General features: G+C 39.1%; 1 protein-coding gene across 1 annotated transcript in view; it reads left to right on the plus strand.

Moving 5' to 3' along the window:
* Positions 1 to 16,876, plus strand: part of Nlrp2 (NLR family pyrin domain containing 2) — a 59,794-nt gene that overhangs the window by 14,740 nt on the left and 28,178 nt on the right. The window lies entirely within an intron of this gene.

The raw sequence follows: 16,876 nt of genomic DNA on the forward strand, positions 1-16,876 counted from the left end.
CACTGTTTCTACTTCACTCCAGCCTGTCCCTCCCCACCTCCAACTCCTCCGTGGTCCTTCCTTTCCCCCTCTAATTGATGATCTATTTAATAATTCTTTATATTCTTCCAGCTCAAAATCAAATAATTATTTTAATATTTTAGTATTATTATCTCCTATAATATATACTGACCACAACACCCCTGCCCTCCACTTCCTCTAGTTTTCTCCCACCTCCCCTTTCAAGATCCACTGCTCCTCAACTTCCCTTCAGAAAAGTGCATGCATCCCAGTGATTTCAATTGAGCAAAACATAACAAGGTACAACAAGACTAGGCACAAACCCTCTTTATCGAGGCTGGACTAGGCAACCCAGTAGGAGGTTCCATGATTTAAAGTATGACCTGATGATTCTTTTTATTTTCTGTGTCTGTTGCTATGTCCCCTTTTCATTTCTGATTTTGTTAGTTTGGGTATTCTCTCTGCCTTTTAGTTAGTTTGGATGAGAGTTTGTCTTGTTTATTTCTCAAAGAACCAATTCTTTCTTTCATTTATTCTTTGTATTGTTATTTTGTTTCTATTAATTTCAGTTTGATTATCTCTTGCCATTCACAACTCTTGTTGTAGAGCTTGTGGATGTTCTATTAAGTTACTGGTATGAGATCTCTCCAATTTTTTTTATGTAGGCATTTAGTGCTATGAACTTTCCTCTTACCACCACTGAGATCTATATTATTGTTATATGTATATGTACATGTGTACATACACACATGTGTTTACAACATACTAAATTCATTTAGCATTGCTTATATGTACATGTGCATCAAGATGCCCACTTGGAATTAGATAACTTAAAAGAACTGATTCTTATCTCAGCAGCCATTAACCACCTGTAACTTTTAATCTATAATATGGGGCCATGTGGAATTTCACCTCTCTACATTGGCATGTCAACTGGTGGTGTCATTCTGTTATGTAGTGAGATATCCACCCCCCCCCGCCTGCAGCATGGTCACAGGTGGGAATGTGACAGATGGTAGGACTAGGTCTGGGATCCTGACCCCAGTTCACTCTCTTCCTGCCAATCGGGTCACAGAAAACAGCCTGGATGGATCCTTGGAGTGAGAACTGTGGAGGTCATCTGTTTCTTGTGTAAGTGCCTTCTCCCCAAATAAAATTATATTAACCTATATTGAGCCTAATACCATGAATCTTGATCCATGCAGCCATAATGTTGGTCCTGTGTAGGCTGCCATATTATTGAGATTTCACCAGTGAATTTCCCCTATCATTTTTAAGGAACACTAACAATGGGAGTCACAGTTTCCACTCCTCTGCTATGATGTTGTTTCCTGAACCTATGTTGTAGGGGTTGTATTGTTGGGACTGGGCACCCCATAATCACTTACTTTGGCTAATCTTGCCATGCTGAAAGCAAACTCCATAACGAGTTTCTTCGATGCCCATCCTCCTTTCTGACATAATTGGTGTGCCAGGAGCAGTTGTGTCTCACTGCCAAGATAAACCTTAAACCATTTAAATGCCATATTTCTGTAGGTCTTTGAAAGGTTTGAAGAATACCTATCCATCTCAAATACATCTCTGTATATCTAGAAAACCTAACTAACCTAATTATAAGTTCTGACTATTATAGGTAAAAGATCTGTATAAACACAATACCTAAACAAGAGGAGACATATACATATCACAAAATTGACCTTAAAGTTGTATCAATAAATGAAAATCTATACCAATGCAAAGCATTCCTTCCTATATCATATTCCCCCTTTCTTTCTTTAAAAAGAGATTGACTATGCTCATTATCATTTATAACTAACCCCATTTAAATGAAAACAAACATTTATAAACAATATTTGGGAATACTGGTGTTCTTTCTAAACTGCTTCCTGCTGATTGGGGGCGATGTTCATGCCATAGGGAATCATGATAAAACATAGAAATCTGACCAACTCCTTGTTTTTGTAGTCTCTAAGGCTGTATCGTCTCAGCTTCAGGGGGTCTTGCTTGATCAAACCATATCAGTCTGGAAGGAATCACCAGCTTTTCATTTTCTGTGGAAATACAAGCAAAACCTTTATTTCTAAGGAGCCTGTCCTTAAACTTAAAATTTGAAGTCAAAACATTTTTAAAATGTATAAGTTGGATTAATTTAGCAGCATTTATAATCAAATGTATTTTAGCAGCAGTAAGTCTTTCCTCAGCAATCAAACAATTTAGAAAACAATATGGTATATAGCATCCAAATTCTCTGTGTATTTTCCATCTTTATGTGGCTTTTTTATTACTTTATTTTTACTTTCTTTTGTTTCTTTTTTTCCCCGAGACAGGGTTTCTCTGTGGAAATCCTCCTGCCTCTGCTTCCTTGAGCAAATCTTACCAGCGTGTGCTATCACAACTGGCTACTCTTATTTCCTCCTATTTTTTCTCTCACAAGCCTACATACATTTTTAAATGTAGTATAAACCTTTAGAGGTTTTTCTTTATCTGGATCTGTCTGTATCATCTCAGGACTGCCGAGTCTAAACTCCATAATCACCGGATGGCGTGAGCATATGGAAGCTGCTCTGTTGCCTCTCAGCAGCCCGACAGGGCAGGCTGTGGTAGCAGGTTTCCCTCTTTCTCTGGGAACCTTGGGGCATGGGGTTATCCCGCTCACTGACACCATTCTGTTACTTTCTCAGCATTTCTTGTTTTTTTTGTTTTGTTTTGTTTTTGTTTTCTGGATTTTTCAATCAATCTGACTGGGGTGACATGGAATTTTATTGTGTTTTTTTGGCATTTTTTTAGTTTTTAATTTCATTTTACATTTTAATTACAGTTCTTCCTCCCACACTACCTCCTGCCCCCTTGCTTCACCCAGCCCACCTTTGCCTCCCCCACTGCCCACACCCAGTCTACTCCTCCTCTCGGGTAAGGGCTCCCATGAGAAGTCAACAAAGTCTGGCACAATAGGTTGGGATAGGACCAGGCCCCTCTCCCATGCATTAAGTATGAGCATGGCATCCCACCATAGGGAACGGGCTCCCACAAGCTAGCTCATGTACCAGGATTGTATCATGGTCCTACTGCCAGAGGTCCCTCAGCTAGTCCAAGCTTCACAACTGTCTCCCACATATGGAGGGCCTAGTTTGGCCTCCTGAAGTCTCTACAGTTGTACGTCTAGAGTTCATGAGTTTCCATGAGCTTGGTTCACCTGTCTGTAGATTTTTTCCATCATGATCTTGACCTCCCTTGTTCATATATTCCCTGCTGCCTCTCATCAACTGGATTCCTCAAGCTCAGCCTGGTGCTTGGCTGTTGATCTCTGCATCTAGTTCCATCAAATATTGGATAAAGGGTCTACGATGATAGATGTAATATTCATCAATCTGATTACAGGGGTAGGCCAGTTTAGACACCCCCCACTATTGCTATGAGTCTTAGTTGGGGTTGTCTTGTGGATTCTCGGGAGTTACCATAGCACAAAGTTTCTCCCTATGCCCATGGTGGCTCTCTCTATTAAGGAATCTCTTTAATTGCTCTTCCACTGCATCCCTCCCTGCCTTGGCCATCACATTCCCTCCTGCTCTCATCTTCCCTCAATTCCCCTTAGCCACCCCTACCCCCCAGTTAGCCTTGTAGATCTCATATAATTTCCTTTCTCAGGGCAATCCATGCATCTCTCTTAGGGTCTTCCTTGTTACCTAGCTTCTCTGGAGCTGTGGATTTCAGTCTGGCTATCCTTTGCTTTACATATAATATCCACTTATAAGTGAATACATACTGTGTTTGTCTTTCTGAGTCTGGGTTAACTCACTCAGGATGTTTTTCTAATTCCATCCATTTGCCTGTAAGTTTCATGAAATCATTTTTTTTTACAGCTGAGTAGTACTCCATTGTGTAAATGTACCACATTTTATTTATCCACAAGTGTCCTTGTGGTACAATTGAGCATCCTTTGGGGATATGCCAAGAGTGTTATCACTGGGTCTCAATGTAGATTGATTCCCAATTTTCTTAGAAAACGCCATACTGCTTTACATAATGGCTGTGCAACTTTGTACTCCCACCAGCAGTGGAGGAGTGTTCCTCTGACCCCACATCCTCTCTGACATAAGCTGTTCCTCAGCACTTTTGATCTTAGCCCTCTGACAGATGATGCATGATGGTATCTCAGAGTCATTTTGATTTGCATGTCCCTGATGATTAAGGATGTTGAGCACATAAATGTCTTATGGCCATTTGGGATTCTTTTGCTGAGAATTCTGTTTAGCTCTGTACCCCATTTTTCAATTGGGTTATTTTGTATTTGGATGTCTAGCTTCTTGAGTTCTTTATATATTTTGGAGATCAGCCCTCTGTTAGATGTGGGGTTGGTTAAGATCTTTCCCATTCTGTAGGCTGTCATTTTGTATTTTTTATGAATTTTATTTAAATTAGAAACAATCTTATTTTACATATCAATCCCAGTTCCCTCTCCCTCCCATCCTCCCATCCCCCTCCCCAAGCCCCATCCCACCCCCCATCTATTTCCCAGGGAGGGTGATGCCTTCCATGAGGGATCATAAAAGTCTGGCAAGTTATTTGGGGGCAGGGCCTAGGCCCTCCCACATGTGTCTAGGCTAAGAGAGTATCCCTCCGTGAGGAATGGGCTCCCAAAGTCCATTTGTGCACTAGGGATGAATACTAGTTCCACTGCCAGAGGCCCTATAGACTGCCCAGGCCTCCTAGCTGACACCCACGTGCATGGGGCCTGGTTTGGTCCCCAGCAGTTAGACTGGGTCTGTGAACTTCCACTTGTTCAGGTCAGCTGTTTCTGTGGGTTTCCCCAGCATGGTCTTGACCCCTTTTCTCATCACTCCTCTCTCTCTCTCTACAACTGGATTCTAGGAGTTCAGTTAAGTGCTTAGCTGTGGATCTGTTTCTGCTTCCATCAGCTACTGGATGAAGGCTCTATAATGACATTTAAGGTAGTCGTAATTCTCATTATAGGTGAACGGCATTTAAGGTAGCCTCTCTTCTATTGCTTAGATTGTTGGTTGGGGTCAATCTTGTGGATCTCTGGACATTTCCCTAGTGCCAGATTTCTCTTTAAACCTATAATGGCTCCCTCTATTATGTTATCTTTTTTCTTTTCCTCCTCTATTCATCCCCTGACTCAATTTTCCTGCTCCCTGATGTTCTCCTCCCCACTCCTCTTCTCCCCTCCTCTTTCTCCTACCTCTCTCCCCTCCATACTTCCAATTTGTTCAGGAGCTCTTGTCCCTTTCCCTTCTCCAGGGGACCATGTATGTCTCTCCTTGGGTCCTGATTGCTTCTTAGCTTCTCTTGAGGTATGGATTGTAGGCTGGTAGGCTGGTAATCATTTCCCTATGTCTAATATCCATATATGAGTGAGTACATACCATGTTTGTCTTTCTTTGACAGGGTTACCCCACTCAGTTCTGTCCATTTGTGTGCAAACTTCAGGATTTCATTGTGTCCCCCCCCACTGAGTAGTACTCCATTGTGTAAATGTACCACATTTTCTTTATCGATTCTTCAGTTGAGGGGCATGTAGGTTGCTTCCAGGTTTTGGCTATTACAAACAACGCTGCTATGAACAGAGTTGAACAGGTGTCCTTGTTGTATGAATGTGCATCCTTTGGGTATATGCCTAAGAGTGGAATTGCTGGATCTTGAGGTAGAGTGATTCCTATTTTCCTGAGAAACCACCATACTGATTTCCAAAGTGGCTGTATGAGTTGGCATTCCCACCAGCAGTGGAGGAGTATTCCCCTTTCTCCACATCCTCTCCAGCATAAACTGTTATTAGTGTTTTGATTTTAGTCAATCTGACATTTGTAAGATGGTGTCTCAGAGTTGTTTTGATTTTCATTTTCCTGATGACTAAGGATATTGAGCAATTTCTTATGTGTCTTTCAGCCATTTTAGATTCCTCTATCAAGGATTCTGTTTAGCTCTGCACCCCACTTTTTAATTGAATTATTTGATGTTTTGGTGACTACCTTCTTGAGTTCTTTATTTGGAAATCAGCCCTCTGCCAGAGGAGGGGTTAGTGAATATCTTTTCCCATTTTGTGGGCTGCAATTTCTCTTGTTAACTGTGTCCTTTGCCTTACAGAAGCTTCTCAGTTTCAGGTGGTCCCATTTATTAATTGTCAATCTCAGTGTCTGTACTACTGGTGTTATGTTCAGGAAGCAGTCTCCTGTACCAATTCCTTCAAGGGTACCTTCCACTTTCTCTTCTAGGAGGTTCAAAATGGCTGGATTTATGTTAAGGTCTTTGATCCATTTGGACTTAAGTTTTGGAGAGAGCTATTGGTTAACACCAAGGTATGCATGCCACTGTACCTGTTGAGTTATCAAGCCAAGCTATTCAGTGTTGTGGTTCATAGGAGTTACAACTGGATTAAGACTGTTGGCTGCATCCTTTCCTTTGGAAGCTTGCATGGTGCTTTCTGATACACCAAAAGCTAGTCCTCACAGAGGAGGTGTTTAGGTTAGTTTCATCTTAGGGACTTAAAGGCCCTGTGTCCAAGGTGCACAGAGTCTTTAGCAATAGGGACTTACCTTCCACCTCACAGAAGACAACCAAAATCAATACAACAACCTGTATGAGTTCTGGAGTCTCTTTGACAACCCTAACCAACAACTCAAAAGAGGGATTCTTGTACCTAGTATTGGGGATTTTGTTAAGTGATATTTGGCTTTTGGAGAGAGCATAGTCAGCCAAGATGAGAAATTTTTATTTAAATTATGTGTGTATATTTCTACACATACTTATGCATATTATAGGGTTTTAGGTAAATAGCTAATGGTATGCTTTCTTATGACTTTTTCAGGTATCTTTAATGTTATTTTACCCCCTCCCTCCTTTGATGTTTACATCATTCCCCTACTTTAGAGTACTCCCTTTTTCCAATTTCCCCTATATATTTTTCTACCACCCTCTACCCCAGTAATGTCCCATTTTCACTTTTCTGGTTCCTTCACTTACTTCAGAATATGGGTACTTGAATCTGAATATTTAGAGCTAGGACCCTCAATGAGAGAAACCATGTGACATTTGTCTGAGTCTGGATTATCTCACTAAGTATGACCTTTTCTAGTTCCACTTATTTATCTGCAGAGTTGATGATTTCATTTTTCTCTACAGAGTTGATGATTTCATTTTTCTCTACAGCTGAATAGTAATCTCTAGGCTTTATGTACCACATGTTCATTATCTATTCATCATTGTGAACATTAAGGTTGTTTACATTTCATAGAGACTGTGAATAGAGCAGCAATGAATGTGGCTCATCAAGTATCTGAGGAGTAGGATGTAGAGTCCTTTGGGCATATGCCCAGAAGTGGTATATCTGGGCTATATGATAGATTTATTTTTAGCTTTTCTTATTCTTCTTATCGACCTTCATAGTTGCTGTACCAATTTGTAATCCCACCAACAGTGAATGAGGATTTCCTTTTCCCTAGGCCCACTCCAGCATTTGTTGTCAGTTGTTCTGTTGATGTTTGCTATTCTAAGTGGGTAAGATGAAACCACTGTTTCAATTTGCATTTCCCTAATTGCTAGAGATAATAAACATGTTTTGAAATATTTCTTTTTAAAAATTTTATTCATTTTATATAACAGCTACAGTTCCCTCTCCCTCCCCTCTTCCCACTCGCCCCACCTTCTCTTTCCTAATCCCCATCCACTCCTCAAATAGGGCAGTCAACGAAGCCTGGCATATTGAGATAGTTCTTAGCCATTACTTTTCTTTTGAGAATTCTCTGTTCAGATCCCAGGCCCATTTTTCAAATGGCCCATTTGTTATGCTTTGTTTTTATGTGCTTTGATTCTTTGTGTTTTGAGTTCTTTATATACTCTAGATATCAATCCCCTGTCAGAGGTAGAGTGGCAATGACTTGCATTCTGTGGACTTCCTCTTTAAATGGTTGTTTCTTTAGCTGTGCACTTTTTGGTTTTTTTTCATTTTACAACTATCCTTAGTTCCCCCTCCCTTTGCTATTCTCCCCTACCATTCCCCATCCCACCAGGCCCCATTCATTCCTCAGAGGGGGTAAGGACTTCCTTGGGGGAATCAACAAAGCCTAGTATACCAAGTTCAGGCAGGACCAAAAGCCTTTGTTTGATGAAGTCCTGCTTGTTGGTCACTGGCCTTGATTCTTGTGCAAATGGAATCCTATTCAGAAGTCCTTCCCTACACTTACATAATGTAAGCTATTGTATTTTCTTCCAGCAGTTTCAGTTTTCATATTTAAGTCTTTGATCCAGTTGCACTTAAGTTTTGAGTAGGATGATAGATATGGGTCTAATTTCATTCTTCTGCATGTGGACATACAGTTTCCCCAACACTGTGCTTTCTTTTCTCCATCATATGGTGGTTTGCTTTGGGGGGGTTCTGATTTTTTTCATCTTAAGTGGCCCAAGTTATATTCACTCAGATTTGAGTCCAGTATTGTTCCATTGGTGTACATGTCTATTTTTATGACAATCCATACTTTTCTCAGCATGGCTCTATGATAGATCTAATTCCAGATTTGTAATGGTAATTCTCCTGGCCCTGTTCATTTACTTCAGATTGTTTGGCTATCTAAAGTATTTTCTAGCTCCATATAAATTTTAGGATAGATTTTTTTTCTGCTTCTGTGAAGAACAAGATGGAGATTTTGATTGGGATTGCATTGAATCTAAAATTAGCTTTTGTAAAATAGTCTTTTTCACAATATTCTACCAATCCCTGAGCATTGGATGTCTTTTCATTTCCTATTGTCATTATCCCTTTCATACATGTTTAAAGTTTTCATTGTAAAGGTTCATCACTTCTTTTGTTAGGTTTATTCCTAGATATTTTCTTTCTGTGAGAGTATTGTGAATGGAAGTAAGTCTATGATATATTTCTCTTTGTTCATTGTTGGTATATAGAAAAGCTATTGATTTGTGCAAGTTGATTCTGTATCCTGTCACATTGCTGAGTTTCTTTAGCATTTCTTGAAGTTTTCTGATAGAATTTAATATAAAATTCATCATTGTGGGAGTGGGGTCTCTAATGTATAATATTCTGTTACCTACAAATAAGGATAGTTTTACTTCTCCTAGTTCTATCCCTTTAATTTCTCTTTCTTGCCTTACTGCTCCAGTTAGTACTTGGAGCACAATGTTGAAAAGCAGTGGGATAGTGGACATCTGTGTCTCATTCCTGACTTCAGTAGAATTACAGTGAGCTGTTTTACATTTGGGGTGATCTTGGCTATGTGTTTCTCATATATTACTCTTATTATTTTGAAGTATGTTTCTCTAGCCCTACATTCTCTACCACTTTTATCATGAAAGGCATGTTGGACTTTGTCAGAGGCTTTTTCTGCATTTATTGAGATGACTGTGATTTTTGTCTTTAAGTGAATAATTACATTTATTGACTTGTGTATTTTGAACCATCCCTGCATTTCAGGGATAAGGCCAAACATGGTCATGGTGTATATCTTTTTATGAATGTCTATATTCTGTTGGTAAATATCTTATTGAGTGTTTTGAGTCTATGTTCACTAGGGATATTGGCCTTTAGTTTTCTTTTTTGTTGTATCCTTTTCTGACTTGGGGTGTTAAGCAGTTTGGGAGTGCTCCTTCTATTGCATTTTTGGTTGTCAGCCTAGCCTTTAATGGTTGAGCTATTGCTGCTGTAAGGAAAGCCTTCAGCAGCTCAGGAATTGAAGGGAAGCCATAGGGTTGGTCAACTAATCACAAAATTGTCTTTTCTATCTGAGAGAGCAAAACTTAATTCTCTGGGACCAGTGTAAAGGGGAAACACACACACACACACACACACACACACACACACACACACACACTCACCTCCAACATGTTAGGATCTCACCTGGGGTGCTGATGAATGGCAAGTTTTCTGTAAGTCAGAGAAACTGAAGAGATATAGAGTAGGCAAACTACTGGACAGACAGACACATGAAGATTTTCTGAGAGCCAAAAGCCAAAGCTTAGTTCTTCATTTTTATTATTCTTTTTGTTGGTTGTTCTACTCTATTCTTTTTCTGTTCTGTTCTTCTACCCCAATGTTTCCCTTCTCCCATTTCTGATGTCTTCCTTCTAACTACTCCCTGAATTCTTCCTTCTACTTTTTTTCTTTTCTCTTATAGCTTATATACACCATCAAAATCTTTCAACCAATATAAAAATTGCAATGTGGTTACATTCTATTTTTAAGTGAAAGATTATGATAAATACAAGTAAAAACAGTATGTTTTTCATATTCCTTACTTGATTGTATTACAGGTGAAAAACAAATTATTCCCAACAACCCACATACATTCATGTCTAATCAACTTTTTATATTAAAAGAATATAAGCAAGCAAGGTAACTTTTCTCAGCCAGTTCTTTTACGAGTAGCCTGGATTTTGTGATTACAACAAAAGGATCAATCACTTTATTATTTGTCTAAAAATGGTAATCTTATAAAATATTGGAAAACTCTCAAATCTAAACTTTTATATATGAAAAACAACCAGTCAGCTATATTTTAATTCTTCAGGGTTCATATCATTATTATATATCAGGAAACTGAGGGCAGAAATAGGTACAAGGAACTAATCATCACTTTTCATCACCAACCCATCCTATCAAGAAAGGTACATCAGCCAGCAATATCCAAACTGTCATCATTTTTGTTCCCAGACCTCAATGCATCCTTCACTCAACTATTAAAAGTGTGCCTTCCTAAACTTTAAATTGTTCCCCAAGATTTTCTATCTCAAATCCATTAACAAAGCATCTTAACCTAACCTTAAGTCATTATTTAAAGCTTGGTTACAGCTATGATGCACCCCAAAACTCATGCACACATCTCCCAACATTAAGATTACTTGTGCTAGTCTATCTTCTGGGACTCATTTGTTTTTCATAATCATTAACCTACGCCACAGTGAATAGGACTCCTCAAGAGAAACTCACAAGTCCCAGATGCATAACACTTCCTTGTTTTTATTTTCTATCCTCTGCAGTCTCTACTTTATGGGGGCTGGGGGTAATAGTATATCCTGCCTCTATCTATATTAATTTTCCCAGTAAACTAACCTCTATCATAATCCCTTACTACATTTGTTTAATACCCTAATTATCAACATTTTATTTAAACTAACACTATTATTGCATAAAACATTGCTTCAGTTAAACAGTACAGCTTAAGAGGAAATCATCTTCATAATGATCCACAGGTAAAAAAAAAAATGCCCAGTAGATCAAGATACTTCCATGAGATATTCACAATACATTAAAGGCAGTGGGAAATCTTCCCACAGCCATTCACACATGCCTGATACCAGAGAAAAATGGCAGCAGCAAACATGTAAAGGCATAGCAGCAGCAAGAGACATTCTGGAGCCGAAATTCACAGGGCCTTGCCAATCCATTTTTACCCAGCAGGCCCTATCATTCTGGTGGTCCAAACTCCTCAAGTTCAATTGCTACCTGCTGCTCCTCTGACATGGCCACCAGCAAGCCACCTCCCCAGCCATCTCCTATTTATATATTTAATAGTTAGGAAAGATTGGTTGTAGCTCTTCTTTGGTAGAAGTTTGGTAGAATTCTGCTGTGAATCAATCTGGCTCTCAACTGAATATTTTACCTAGAAGGCTTTTGATTACTATGTCAATCTCTTCCTTTGTTAAGGGTCTCTTTAAGGTGTTGACTTGTTGGTTTAATTTTGGTGGTTTACCTGACTCTGACACTCATCTATTTCTTTCAGGTTTTCTAGCTCAATGGAGTACATTTTAAAGATACATTATGATAGTCTGAATTTCTTTGTGTGTTATAATGTTTTCCTGTTTGTTTCTGATTCTGTTCATTTGTGCCCTCCCTTTCCTTCAGTTAGTTGGGCTATGGGTCGATCAATCTTATTTTTTTCAAAGGACTGCCACTTAGGCACATTGTTCCATCCCCTGTTTTCTGTGTTTCTATTTCACTGATTTCTGATCTTATTATTTCTTACCACTGACTGGATTTGGATGTGGTTTGTTCTTGTTTATCCAACTTTTTGAGATACCTCCTCGAGTCATTTATTGTATTCTTTTTGACTTTTTAGTGTAGGCATGTAGAGCTATAAATGTCCCTCATTGGGATGCTTTGAATGTGTCCCCGAGTTTTGTTGTATTGTTTTCATTTTCATTTAGTTCCAGGAAATGTTTCCTTCCTTAATTTTTTTCAATGATTAATTAATCATTCAGTAATGAGTTGTTTAATCTCTATGAGTTTGTGTATCACTAGAGGTTTGTTTGCTATTGATTTTAAGTTTTATTGCATTGTGGTCAGATAGGATATAAGGAGTGATTTCAATCTCTGAATTTGTAAAGTTTTGTGTGTGTGTGTGTGTACTCCAGGATATAACCTATATTGCAAAAACTTCCATGTGCTGTTGAGTAGAATGTGTATTCTTTGGTATTTGGGTGAAATATTCTGTGGTTAACTGTTTAGTCAATTTGATGTATGATGTCAGTTAATTCTAATGTTTGTTTGTTTTTTAACCAGATGACCTGTCTATTGCAAAAGTGGTGCATTGAAATTATCTACTATTAATGGATTGATGTTAATCTGTATCTTTAAAACCAGTAGTACATTTTAAATGAAGTTGAATTCCCTCAGAGTTTGATGCATATATTTTTAAAAGACAGTAATGTCTTCTTAGTTAACTGTTCTCTTGATTAAAGTGTCCCTCTTTATCTCTTCTGGTTAATTTTAATTTAAAATCTATTGGTCAGATAATAGGATACAATGGCTGCTTGCTTCCTGGTCCTGTTTTATTGAAGTAACTTTTGTTCATCCTTTTGTTCTTAAGGCAGTGTGTTACCTCTAAGACTAATATGAGTCTTTCACCACAGGGTTTTGTTTTGATCCTTTCAGTCAGCCTGAGTCTTTTGATTGGGTAACTGAGATTACTGATATTTAAACTTACTATTGAAGTATGTGTGTGTGTGTGTGTGTGTGTGTGTGTGTGTGTGTGTGTGTGTGTGTGTGTGTGTTATTGCAGTCATCATGTTGTCAATTTTTATGGTGTTATTTGTATTCTTTGTTTTTTAAAATAATTATGGATCCATGTTTCTTTCCAAAGTTTCTCTGCTATGCTCATCTCCTCTTCAGCCTGAAATAATTACTTCCTGTATTTTCTGTAGGTTTGGTTTCTTGGATATATTTTTTTAGCTTGTTATCATGGGAAGACTTTCTTTATCCTTCAGTTATGGCAGATAGTTTTGCTGGGTGTTTTAGTCTAGGCTGGCCATGATAGTCTTTTGGGACTTGGAATACATTGTTCTAGGTTTTTCTGGCTTTCAAAGTTTCCAGTGAGAATTAGCTGTTGCTCTGATGGGTTTTCCTTCATATGTGACTTGTGTTTTATCTTTTGAAGCTTTTGATACACTTTCTTTGTTGTGTATGTGTAATGTTTTAACTATGATATTCCAAGAGGATTTTCTTTTCTGGTCTTGTCTCTTTGGTGTTCTCTGTGCTGCTTCTATCTCTAAAATCATGTCTTTCCTTAGTTTGAAGACATTTTCTCCTATGATTTTTTTTATAGATCTGATCTATGCTATTGACCTGAGATTCTTCTCCCTCATCTGCAAATGTAATTTGCATTTTTAGTTTTTCATAGTGTCCTACAATTCCTGTATGTTCCTTTCCTGTGGTTTTAATTTGTCACAGCCCTTGCTTATTTGCTCTAGAACCTCTATTTTTCTATTTAAATTTAAAACAATCTTATTTTACATATCAATTCCAGTTCCCTCTCCCTATCCTCCCACCCCCTATCCACGCCTCAGACAGGATGAGACCTCCCATGGGGATCATAAAAGTCTGCCATACCATTTGGGGAAGGACCTAGGCCCCCACCTTTGCATCTAGGCTGAGAAAGTATCCCTTCATAGGGAATGGGTGCCAAAAATCCAGTTCATGCACTAAGGATAAATACTGGTTCCACTGCCAGCAGCTCCATAGACTACCCAAACCCCCAAACTGACACCCACATTCAGGGGGCCAAGTTTGGTCTTATGCAGGTTCCCAGCTGTCAGTCTGGAGTTTATGATCTCCCATTGCTCAGGTCAGCTGTTTCTGGGGTTTTTCCCAACATGGTCTTGACCCTTTTGCTTATCACTCCTCCCTCTCTACAACTGGACTCCAAGAGTTTGGGTCAGTGTTTAGCTGTGAATCTCTGCTTCTACTTCTATCAGCTACTGGGTGAAGGCTGTATGATGGCATATAAGGTAGTCATCAATCTCGCTACAGGGGAAGGCATTTAAGGCAGCTTCTCCACTATTGCTTAGATTCTTAGTTGGGATCATTCTTGTGGATTCCTGGGCATTTTCCTAGTACCATATTTCTGTTTAAACCTATAATGTTTCCCTCTATCAAGGTATCTCTTTCCTTTCTCAATTTCTTTGTCTTTCCCCCAACTTGACCTTAATTCCTCATGTTCTCCTCACCCCTTGCCTTCTCTGCTCCTCTCTCTCCATCCTCCCTCTCCCTATCAACTTACTCAGGAGATCTTGTCCCTTTCCCCTTCTTGTGGGTGGGTGTAGGACCCTCTATTTTATCTTTGAGTCCTAATATTGTATCTTTTGATTGATTTCATTCTACTTGTAAGTATTTTGAGTTTTCTAGTTGGGATTTGGGGCTTTTCAATTCCATCTTCATCTCAGCTTGAGTCCTCTTCAATGTTTCTATCTCCTTATTTAATTCCATTTTCAAGTCCTGGGTTGGATTGTCTGAATCATTTCCATCAGCCTCATGTTTTTATTTCTCTCTCTCTTTTTTTTTGCACAAGGCTTATGGGGGGTGCATATCACTCAGGTATTTTTCTCCTTATCTCTCTTTAATTTCTTTTGAGCAGTTTCTTTGTGTCTTCTATAAAGTTCTTTGATGTTTATGATTGTTCTTTTAAATTCTTTATTCATTTAGGTAGCTCTCATTGGCAAAAATTTCTACAAGAGAAGTATTAAAGAGGAGATAATTGGCTTGATCTTTCAGATAATTGGTATTTTTGTGATGAGATCTGGGCATGTGACCTTATTTTGTCTGATATTATGTGAGCAAGTTAGGGAAGGAGAAGATGGGTGGGCAGCCTGGACCTAGAGTTTGGAAATGGCTTGAGTGAAGTGAAGCCAGGTGTAGAGAGGAGAACTGGGATGGTGTACAAGACGTGTCTCCTGCTCCAAGCCTGGAGTGTGAGGGTAGATCTGGCTAGGTAGAATAGTTGAATACGGCATGAGGAACAGCCATGAGTTGAGGTATAGGTAGGGGGGATTCTGGCAGAAGTCAGGGCACTTGGATATAGGACCCAGACAAGATATGGTGGGTTTGGGATATGGTATAGATGGGGAGGTCAGGGAAACCCACTGGGCTGGATACTAGAGAAGGAGGCAGGAAGTATGGCTGGATGTAAAGACTGGATGAGGCACAGAAGAAACCTGTAGACGATGGCAGGTAGAACAAGTCTTGCTGGAAGCCTAGAGGGAGTCTTAGATGTTGATTGCAGTGCAGGCTAGGGACACAAGACTGGGCTAGGTCATTGAATGTGAGACCCTGGCTAGATTTGGTGGGTTAAAGAGAAGGCATATGGATGGGAAGTCAGAGAGACTCAACCTGGCTAGACCATGGAGAAAGATGGGCTATCTGGCTGGGCGAAGAGGTTAGATGTGGCACTGAAGAGACTTCTATTTATATATTGTTAACATTAGTGGTGTTAAATGTGTAGCTAACAAAGATTCTTCTCCTATTCTTTAGACTCATTATTCAATTGTTTCCTCAATTGCAGAAACTTTTGAACTTCATGCAACCCCATTTGTCAGTCCTGGCTTTACTTCCTGACCAATAATCCTTCCCAGAAAGTGACTATCTAAATCCATATCTTGAGGTGTTGCCCTCTTCTTCTCTACCTGTCATCACCCACAGGTTTCTTCTAACAGCTGCAAAGTTGTGCTTTTTTTTTACTATTTTAATAATAATTTCATTAATCCTTTGGAAATTTTATGCAATGTATTTTGATTGTATTCACCTTCTTTCTCAAACTGCTCCAAGATCCACCCCCACATTCCCAACTTCATGTTCTCTGTTTTTAGCCCAGGGAGTCAAATATGTAATGTCCAATTACTCATGGGTATGCAGCCTTCCCTGGAGCGTGGTTTACCTTCCAGAAATCACACTTAAACAAAACTGGCTCTCCTGTCCTTCCCCTACTAGCTATCAATTCTCAATAGTTTCTCAACTAGGGGTGGGACTTGGTGCCCACCCCAGCCCACTCACCCACCATACCTCTATGCTGGAATCTTGTCTGGCTTGAGCTCACACAAGACTTGTTCATGCTGCCACAGCTGCAATGAATTCACACATGCAGCTTCTTGTCAGTCATCCACCAGGCCTTCTACTTCCTCTTCTGCAAGGGGCCTAATCCTTGAATAGAGTGTGATATAAATGTCCTGGTTATGCTGAACACTCCTCAGAATGTCTAACATTATGGTCTAATGTTTCAGATTTTCACATTTTTGCATAAACTATTATGACTTGTACAGAAGAAAAGGTTTCTTTCTAACCATCTTGGTTTTTATTTCTTAGGTCTCTGATAATGAGAAAGAAAAGAACAAACATTGAAGTATTTTTTACATACATATTTTCCACACAGGTGGTACCCAGCAGATGAATAATTTTCACAAAGCTATCTTAAAACTCTGGCTTGCAGAGAATTTACAGAAAAAAAAAAAACCCTGTCAATTTTAGAAAGGAAGGAGTGAGAATCAGATATGCCACAAGGGGATAGCAAAGGGATAGAATGACCATATAGATTCTCTAAAAGCAGATGTGCCACAAGGGATGATGAACCATATATTCTCTCTGCTT

Source organism: Cricetulus griseus, assembly GCF_003668045.3.
Source record: "Cricetulus griseus strain 17A/GY chromosome 1 unlocalized genomic scaffold, alternate assembly CriGri-PICRH-1.0 chr1_1, whole genome shotgun sequence".
In the NCBI taxonomy this organism is placed as follows: Eukaryota; Metazoa; Chordata; class Mammalia; order Rodentia; family Cricetidae; genus Cricetulus; species Cricetulus griseus.